A 10,301-nucleotide genomic window follows, 5' to 3' on the forward strand; every position below is an offset into this window, starting at 1 on the left:
AGGTGGGTTGTGCTGGAGCCTATCCCAGCTGCATACGGGCGGAAGGCGGGTAACACCCTGGACAAGTCGCCACCTCATCACAGATTCCTACAAACACTTAAGTGCTGTCACAAATCTCTGTGAACATATATATATATAAAGTTAAAGTTAAAGTACCACTGATAGTCTCACACACACACTAGGTGTGGTGAAATGGTGAAATGAACCTCGGCATTTGACCCGTCCCCTTGTTCTACCCCCAGGGAGGCGAGGGGAGCAGTGAGCAATGGGGAATCATTTTGGTGATTTAACCCCCAATTCCAACTCTTGATGCTGAGTGCCATATACACATATACATATATATATATATAAATAAATAAATGATAAATGGGTTGTACTTGTATAGCGCTTTTCTACCTTCGAGGTACTCAAAGCGCTTTGACACTACTTCCACATTTACCCATTCACACATACATTCACACACTGATGGAGGGAGCTGCCATGCAAGGCGCTAACCAGCACCCATCAGGAGCAAGGGTGAAGTGTCTTGCTCAGGACACAACGGACATGACGAGGTTGGTACTAGGTGGGGATTGAACCAGGGACCCTCGGGTTGCGCACGGCTACTCTCCCACTGCGCCACGCCGTCCCATATATATATGTATATATATACTGTGTATATATATATATATATATATATATATATATATATATATATATATATATATATATATATATATATATATATATATATATTTGTATATATATACACGTGTGTGTGTGTGTATATATATATGTATATATATATATATGTGTATATATATATGTATATATATGTATGTATATATACAGTATGTATGTATGTATATATGTATATGTATATATATATATAAAATATATGTATGCATATATATATTATATATATGTATGTATATATATATATATGTATGTATATATATATATATGTATGTATGTGTATATATGTATGCATTTATATAATATATTTATATATATATGTATGAATGTGTATATATGTATGTATATATATAATATATACTGTATATGTATGTATATCTATATACACATATATATGCATGTACTGTATGTATATTTACTCATATACTGTATATTATTATATAAAATAAATACATATAATATACATTTATGTATATGTGTATATTTATATATTATATATATGTATATTATATATATATTATGTGTACGTATATATCTATATGTGTATGTTTATGTGTATATATATTATATAATATGTATGTATGTTTGTATATATGTACGTATATATATATATATATATATATATCTATATGTATGTATTTACTAGGGCTGAGAAGTGATTCATTTTTTTAATCAGATTAATCACACTCTTAAACGGAATAATCGTGATTAATCACAGGTTATTATTTGCTTGCGTGAATAAAATTAGCTTCAAACACCCCATTATTTGTATGCAACGGCAATTTGGGTGTCAAAATGGCATAAAGGAACCTTTTTTTAAATGTTTCACTGAGCTGCAAAGCCATAGATTTGCTCAAAACATGGTGACAGTAAGCATTAGGTGCACATTTTGAAAGTTTTTCTTTTTTTGGTATTTTCCTGCAGCAGTTTCATGTCTTCCTTTGAACGATATTTCCCGCATCTACTTTGTTTTAGCAATCAAGAATATTTCAGTTGTTTTTATCCTTCTTTGTGGGGACATTGTTGATTGTCATGTCATGTTCGGATGTACTTTGTGGATGCCGTCTTTGTTCCACAGTAAGTCTTTGCTGTCGTCCAGCATTCTGTTTTTGTTTACTTTGTAGCCAGTTCAGTTTTAGTTTCGTTCTGCATAGCCTTCCCTAAGTTAAGTTCAAATTAAGTTAAAGTACCAATTATTGTCACACACACACTAGGTGTGGTGAAATTTGTCCTCTGCATTTGACCCATCACCAATGAGCAGCAGCGGTGCCGCGCCCGGGAATCATTTTTGGTGATTTAACCCCCAATTCCAACCCTTGATGATAAGTGTCAAGCAGGGAGGTAATGGCTCCCATTTTTATAGTCTTTGGTATGACTCGGCCAGGGTCACTGAGTAGGTGCCTTTTCTTAGGGGCGCTCACCTTTTGTTTATTTTTGGTTTAAGCATTAGACACCTTTTACCTGCACACTGCCTCCCGCTGTTTCCGACATCTACAAAGCAATTAGCTACCGGCTGCCACCTACTGATATGGAAGAGTATTACACGGTTACTCTGCCGAGCTCTAGACAGCACCGACACTCAACAACAACAACACATCATTTGCAGACTATAATTACTGGTTTGCAAAACATATTTTTAACCCAAATAGGTGAAATTAGATCATCTCCCACGGCACACCAGACTGTATCAGTGGTTGAAAAACACTGGTCTACCTCATTCATATATATATCATTTATATTGATTTGTTTATGAAAGAGAGGTTAACAAGTTAAAGGTGTTTAATGATAATACAAGCATGTTTAACATTCCTTTCTTTCATGAAGACAAGAATATAAGTTGGTATGATTGTGATTATACCAACTGGGCCTCGTTCTACTGGGAGACTTCAATGCTCATGTTGGCAGCGACAGTGAAACCTGGAGAGGCGTGATTGGGAAGAATGGCCGCCCCGATCTGAATCCGAGTGGTGTTTTGTTATTGGACTTTTGTGCTCGTCACAGATTGTCAATAACAAACACCATGTTCAAACATAAGGGTGTCCATATGTGCACTTGGCACCAGGACACCCTAGGCCGCAGTTCCATGATCGACTTTGTAGTTGTGTCATCGGATTTGCGGCCTCATGTTTTGGACACTCGGGTGAAGAGAGGGGCGGAGCTTTCTACCGATCACCACCTGGTGGTGAGTTGGCTGCGATGGTGGGGGAGGATGCCGGACAGACCTGGCAGGCCCAAACGCATTGTGAGGGTTTGCTGGGAACGTCTGGCAGAGTCTCCTGTCAGAGAGAGTTTCAATTCCCACCTCCGGAAGAACTTTGAACATGTCACGAGGGAGGTGCTGGACATTGAGTCCGAATGGACCATGTTCCGCGCCTCTATTGTCGAGGCGGCTGATTGGAGCTGTGGCCGCAAGGTAGTTGGTGCTTGTCGTGGCGGTAATCCTAGAACCCGTTGGTGGACACCGGCGGTGAGGGATGCCGTCAAGCTGAAGAAGGACTCCTATCGGGTTCTTTTGGCTCATAGGACTCCTGAGGCAGCGGACAAGTACCGACAGGCCAAGCGGTGTGCGGCTTCAGCGGTCGCAGAGGCAAAAACTCGGACATGGGAGGAGTTCGGTGAGGCCATGGAAAACGACTTCCGGACGGCTTCGAAGCAATTCTGGTCCACCATCCGCCGCCTCAGGAAGGGGAAGCAGTGCACTATCAACACCGTGTATGGTGAGGATGGTGTTCTGCTGACCTCGACTGCGGATGTTGTGGATCGGTGGAGGGAATACTTCGAAGACCTCCTCAATCCCACCAACACGTCTTCCTATGAGGAAGCAGTGCCTGGGGAGTCTGTGGTGGGCTCTCCTATTTCTGGGGCTGAGGTTGCTGAGGTAGTTAAAAAGCTCCTCGGTGGCAAGGCCCCGGGGGTAGATGAGATCCGCCCGGAGTTCCTTAAGGCTCTGGATGCTGTGGGGCTGTCTTGGTTGACAAGACTCTGCAGCATCGCGTGGACATCGGGGGCGGTACCTCTGGATTGGCAGACCGGGGTGGTGGTTCCTCTCTTTAAGAAGGGGAACCGGAGGGTGTGTTCTAACTATCGTGGGATCACACTCCTCAGCCTTCCCGGTAAGGTCTATTCAGGTGTACTGGAGAGGAGGCTACGCCGGATAGTCGAACCTCGGATTCAGGAGGAACAGTGTGGTTTTCGTCCTGGTCGTGGAACTGTGGACCAGCTCTATACTCTCGGCAGGGTCCTTGAGGGTGCATGGGAGTTTGCCCAACCAGTCTACATGTGTTTTGTGGACTTGGAGAAGGCATTCGACCGTCTCCCTCGGGAAGTCCTGTGGGGAGTGCTCAGAGAGTACGGGGTATCGGACTGTCTGATTGTGGCAGTCCGCTCCCTGTATGATCAGTGCCAGAGCTTGGTCCGCATTGCCGGTAGTAAGTCGGACACGTTTCCAGTGAGGGTTGGACTCCGCCAAGGCTGCCCTTTGTCACCGATTCTGTTCATAACTTTTATGGACAGAATTTCTAGGCGCAGTCAAGGCGTTGAGGGGATCTGGTTTGGTGGCTGCAGGATTAGGTCTCTGCTTTTTGCAGATGATGTGGTCCTGATGGCTTCATCTGGCCAGGATCTTCAGCTCTCACTGGATCGGTTCGCAGCTGAGTGTGAAGCGACTGGGATGAGAATCAGCACCTCCAAGTCCGAGTCCATGGTTCTCGCCCGGAAAAGGGTGGAGTGCCATCTCCGGGTTGGGGAGGAGATCTTGCCCCAAGTGGAGGAGTTCAAGTACCTCAGAGTCTTGTTCACGAGTGGGGGAAGAGTGGATCGTGAGATCGACAGGCGGATCGGTGCGGCGTCTTCAGTAATGCGGACGCTGTATCGATCCGTTGTGGTGAAGAAGGAGCTGAGCCGGAAGGCAAAGCTCTCAATTTACCGGTCGATCTACGTTCCCATCCTCACCTATGGTCATGAGCTTTGGGTTATGACCGAAAGGACAAGATCACGGGTACAAGCGGCTGAAATGAGTTTCCTCCGCCGGGTGGCGGGGCTCTCCTTTAGAGATAGGGTGAGAAGCTCTGCCATCCGGGAGGAGCTCAAAGTAAAGCCGCTGCTCCTCCACATCGAGAGGAGCCAGATGAGGTGGTTCGGGCATCTGGTCAGGATGCCACCCGAACGCCTCCCTAGGGATGTGTTTAGGGCATGTCCGACCGGTAGGAGGCCACGAGGAAGACCCAGGACACGTTGGGAAGACTATGTCTCCCGGCTGGCCTGGGAACGCCTCGGGATCCCCCGGGAGGAGCTGGACGAAGTGGCTGGGGAGAGGGAAGTCTGGGCTTCCCTGCTTAGGCTGCTGCCCCCGCGACCCGACCTCGGATAAGCGGAAGAAGATGGATGGATGGATGGATGTTAATAGGGTCCTTGCGCTGCTTGTGCCGCTGCTCGCAAAAGCACTTGTTCTAGGACCTTTTTCAGACATTTTCTGAAAATGTCATCATCAAGCAGCTGGTTGCATTGTTTTTTATTTATGCAGTAGCACTTTTTTCAGAACACTGACCCACCGCTCCCTATCTTTTTGTACATTTTGGCCCAAAATGAGTAACCCGACTCTGGCCAGACCCTTGTAGTTGGCTAAGCTCCACACAAAGATCTGGGCTCCAAGGCATTGCAAACTCCTTCCAGATAGCAAAAATAATGAACCAATCAGGATCGCCGGGCGGGATTTCATAGATGTGACGTAGCGCCGAAGGGACTGTTTGATTCAAACAACAATGGCGAGTTGCTATTGCAATTGTTTTGTCCAATCTATCGAATATTAATTAATTAAAAGATGAACAGAGAACAGTTTTGAAGGCATTTATTGTGCGCAAGGATGTTTTGGCTCTTCCGTCCGGGTTTGGATTTCTCAGCGTGGCTCTCATCACCGTCAAGGCTTGATTTCCATGTAAGTGCTTGAAGTAGCACGTCTTTCAATATAACGGACAAGTGCTTTATCCAATCACATACAAGGATTTTTTTTACAAGGCCATGCCTTCTGAAATACATCTCCTATGGAGAACTCCCAGATCCTTGTGTGGAGCTCAGCCAACTACAAGGATCTGGCCAGAGTCATGTTACCAAATTAGCATATGGAATTAAATAGAATAGAATAGAATAGAATAGAAAGTACTTTATTGATCCCCGGTGGAAATTCAGCACCACAGGTCGCTCACAATAGACAATAAACACTTAGGTATTTTTTACATGTAAATAATATAAATACAGTCTATTATAAATCATTATTCACATGTGAATAACATAAATACAGTCTATTATATATCATTATTTGCATGTGAATAACATAAATACAATCTATTATATAGCATTATTCACATGTGAATAATATAGTCTATTATACAGCAATATTCACATGTGAATAATATAAATACAGTCTATTATTCAGCATTATTCACATGTGAATAACAAATACAGTCTATTATACAGTATTATTCACATGTGAATAATATAAATACAGTCTATTATACAACATTATTCACATGTGAGTAGTATAAATAGTCTATTATACAGCATTATTCACATGTGAGTAATATAAATACAGTCTATTATACAGCATAATTCACATGTGAATAATATAAATATAGTCTATTACACAGCATTATTCACATGTGAATAATATAAATACAGTCTATTATGCAAGATTATTCACATGTGAGTAATATAAATACAGTCTATTATACAGTATTATTCACATGTGAATGAAATAAATACAGTCTATTATACAGCATTATTCACATGTGAGTAATATAAATACAGTCTATTATACAGAATTATTCACATGTGAGTAATATAAATACAGTCTATTATACAGAATTATTCACATGTGAGTAATATAAATACAGTCTATTATACAGCATAATTCACATGTGAATAATATAAATATATTCTATTATACAGCATTATTCACATGTGAATAATATAAATACAGTCTATTATACAGCATTATTCACATGTGAATAATATAAATACAGTCTATTATACAGCATTATTCACATGTGAATAATATAAATAGTCTATTATACAGCATTATTCACATGTGAATAACATAAATACAGTCTATTATACAGCATTATTTACATTTGAATAATATAAATACAGTCCATTATACAGCATTATTCACATGTGAATAGTATAAATACAGTCTATTTTTCATTTAAGTACAGTCAAAAGGAACATATGCATTGATGAAATGATGGAATGAGTTAAGCAAACTGTTCAAACTACAAGTGTTCACAAAGTACAAAGAACAAGAATTATGATGAACATCTTGAACCTTTTTTTTTCTTTTGAGATAAAGATTATTTATGTATTTAATATTTGTTTACTTACTATGGTATATTACTGTATTTATTTATTTATTCACTGTTTTGTTACAGAGAACAAGGAAATGGGATAAAATTGGTATGAGAAGGGGTAGGATTAAATAAGCTCAGCTTCTTCCTACTCCTTTTCGGACGTGATGTAATGAAACAAGTGGAAATACTGTATGTGACGCACTACATTGTATCGTATGCATGTTCCACATAAACTGAAAGTGTAACAATGTATACATGCTACATACGGTTATGGGGCCCGAGCACCCACATGGGATTGATGGTAACTCCCAAACTTTATTTTAATTTCTGATAAATCAATCTTGTTGTCGTTAACTTCGTGTCGAGGTCGCCCTTTTTTATATAGTAAAATAGTTATTAACATATAGTGTATACTTAACAAAGTCTAACCAAGATTTTACTGTGCCCGATAATGAACTAATGACACAATCATTTTGACTTTAAACACACTGCACCAGAGCGAATGAAGCACATACTTACTCAACAGCCATACATGTCACACTAAGGTTGGCTGTATGAACAATGCCAACACTGTCATAAACATGTGCCATATAGTGAAACCACACTAAACAACACTGTCATAAACATATGCCATATAGTGAAACCACACTAAACAACACTGTCATAAACATGTGCCATATAGTGAAACCACACTAAACAACACTGTCATAAACATGTGCCATATAGTGAAACCACACTAAACAACAACAACAAACCCATTTTGGAAGAATATTTGCAGCGCAACACAACATAGAACAAATTCCCAGAATTCCCTGCAGCACCAACTCTTCCAGGACGCTACAATATAAACAAACGCCATTGGTGGATCTACACCTAACATCCACTGTAATGATACCACATACAATAGTCGATACTACTATGATTACATCGATATTTTTTAACATCACAAAATCTTTGATCTGCGTTGACCCTGGATCTCAGGAAACAGAGTGGACCGACACCAGCAGATGACATGGCACCCCAAACCATCACTGATGGTGGAAACTTTACACTAGACTTCAGGCAACGTGGATCCTGTGCCTCTCCTGTCTTCCTCCAGACTCTGGGACCTCGATTTCCAAAGGAAATGCAAAATTTGCATGGTTGGGTGATGGTTTGGGGTGCCATGTCATCTGCTGGTGTCGGTCCACTCGGTTTCCTGAGATCCAGGGTCAACGCAGCCGTCTACCAGCAAGTTTTAGAGCACTTCATGCTTCCTGCTGCTGACCTGCTCTATGGAGATGGAGATTTCAAGTTCCAACAGGACTTGGCGCCTGCACACAGCGCAAAATCTACCCGTGCCTGGTTTACGGACCATGGTATTTCTGTTCTTAATTGGCCCGCCAACTCCCCTGACCTTAGCCCCATAGAAAATCTGTGGGGTATTGTGAAAAGGAAGATGCAGAATGCCAGACCCAAAAACGCAGAAGAGTTGAAGGCCACTATCAGAGCAACCTGGGCTCTCATAACACCTGAGCAGTGCCAGAAACTCATCAACTCCATGCCACGCCGCATTAACGCAGTAATTGAGGCAAAAGGAGCTCCAACCAAGTATTGAGTATTGTACATGCTCATATTTTTCATTTTCATACTTTTCAGTTGGCCAACATTTCTAAAAATCCCTTTTTTGTATTAGCCTTAAGTAATATTCTAATTTTGTGACACACGGAATTTTGGATTTTCATTTGTTGCCACTTCAAATCATCAAAATTAAATGAAATAAACATTTGAATGCATCAGTCTGTGTGCAATGAATAAATATAATGTACAAGTTACCGTACACCTTTTGAATGCAATTACTGAAATAAATCAAGTTTTTCAAAATATTCTAATTTACTGGCTTTTACCTGTATGTCCCTGGACACATGAGGACTTTGAATATGACCAATGTATGATCCTGTAACTTCTTGGTATCGGATTGATACCCAAATGTGTGGTATCATCCAAAACTAATGTAAAGTATCAAAGAAGAGAAGAATAAGTGATTATTACATTTGAACAGAAGTGTAGATAGAACATGTTAAAATAGAAAGTAACCAGATCCATCCATCCATCCATCCATCTTCTTCCGCTTATCCGAGGTCGGGTCGCGGGGGCAGCAGCCTAAGCAGGAGTTTTTGTTTGTTTACTTACTACTAAAAGATAAGTTGTCTAGTATGTTCACTATTTTATTTAAGGACAAACTTGCAATAAGAAACATATGTTTAATGTACCCTAAAATGTTTTTTAAAGTAACCAGATATTAACAGTAAATGAACAATCCATCCATCCATCCATCCATCTTATTCTGCTTATCCGAGGTCGGGTCGCGGGGGCAGCAGCCTAAGCAGGAGTTTTTGTTTGTTTACTTACTACTAAAAGATAAGTTGTCTAGTATGTTCACTATTTTATTTAAGGACAAACTTGCAATAAGAAACATATGTTTAATGTACCCTAAAATGTTTTTGTTAAAATATAGCCAATAGTGTAATTTTTTGTTGTCCCCTTTGTTTAGAAAAGTACCGAAAAGTGTCGAAATACTTTTGGTACCGGTACCAAAATATTGGTATGGGGACAACACTAATACACACACACGGCAGAAATGTAGATCGGTGCCTATGCAAACGGTAAGACGCACACTTTGGTTATCAGCACCCACTTTTGAGAGGGATTGGGGCCAATACCAATTTTTTTTCCTTTGCTTTTTTTGTGCATAATGTTGTTTTTGTTTTTTTTAATCTTCAGAATGTTTTCGCGAGCCATTAAAAACGAGCTATGGGGCCCCAAATGGCTCCCGCGCCGCACCTTGGACACCCCTGCCCAAATGCGTAAACGTGACCTGTAAAGAAGTAAAGTTTGCATGTCGCACAGACAAAAAGGGAAAGGAACTTTAGTCATAGCCGGGAATGTTCCGGACAGGAGCTGACAGACGGATACTGAAGACACACCCTCCATGCTCTCCTTCTCCCTTTCCTCCCTCATTGTTCCCACACGCCAGGCTTCGTGTCCGCTGCATACCTTTTTGGATTATAGGTGCGCGAAGACAACTAACTTTTATTCCTTTTTAATAGTGTGATCATGTCAGTCGGCCTAAAAAGCGAAGAAAGCCAGAGTGTCGCCTAATTAGGATGAGAGTTGAAGTCCGGTGGACATTTTTTTAAAGAGTCTTAAACCCTGCGGTGCGTTCACGGACACACGCGGTGAGGGAGGACCATAGGCGGTGCGTGCACGGACACACGCGGTGACGCCTTCAGGGACCGGGAGGTG

At 41.1% G+C, this 10,301-nt stretch overlaps 1 protein-coding gene across 1 annotated transcript in view; it reads left to right on the forward strand.

Annotated features, from left to right (window-relative positions):
- The first annotated feature begins 9,990 nt into the window (after positions 1-9,990).
- LOC133614818 (uncharacterized) overlaps positions 9,991-10,301 on the forward strand; it is a 148,436-nt gene continuing 148,125 nt past the window's right edge. The window contains exon 1 of the mRNA XM_061973088.1: positions 9,991-10,301. This exon is cut by the window's right edge and continues 246 nt beyond it. The gene's annotated coding sequence lies outside the window, so the exon portion shown is untranslated.

This window comes from Nerophis lumbriciformis, linkage group LG17 (genome assembly GCF_033978685.3).
Source record: "Nerophis lumbriciformis linkage group LG17, RoL_Nlum_v2.1, whole genome shotgun sequence".
Classification (NCBI taxonomy): Eukaryota; Metazoa; Chordata; class Actinopteri; order Syngnathiformes; family Syngnathidae; genus Nerophis; species Nerophis lumbriciformis.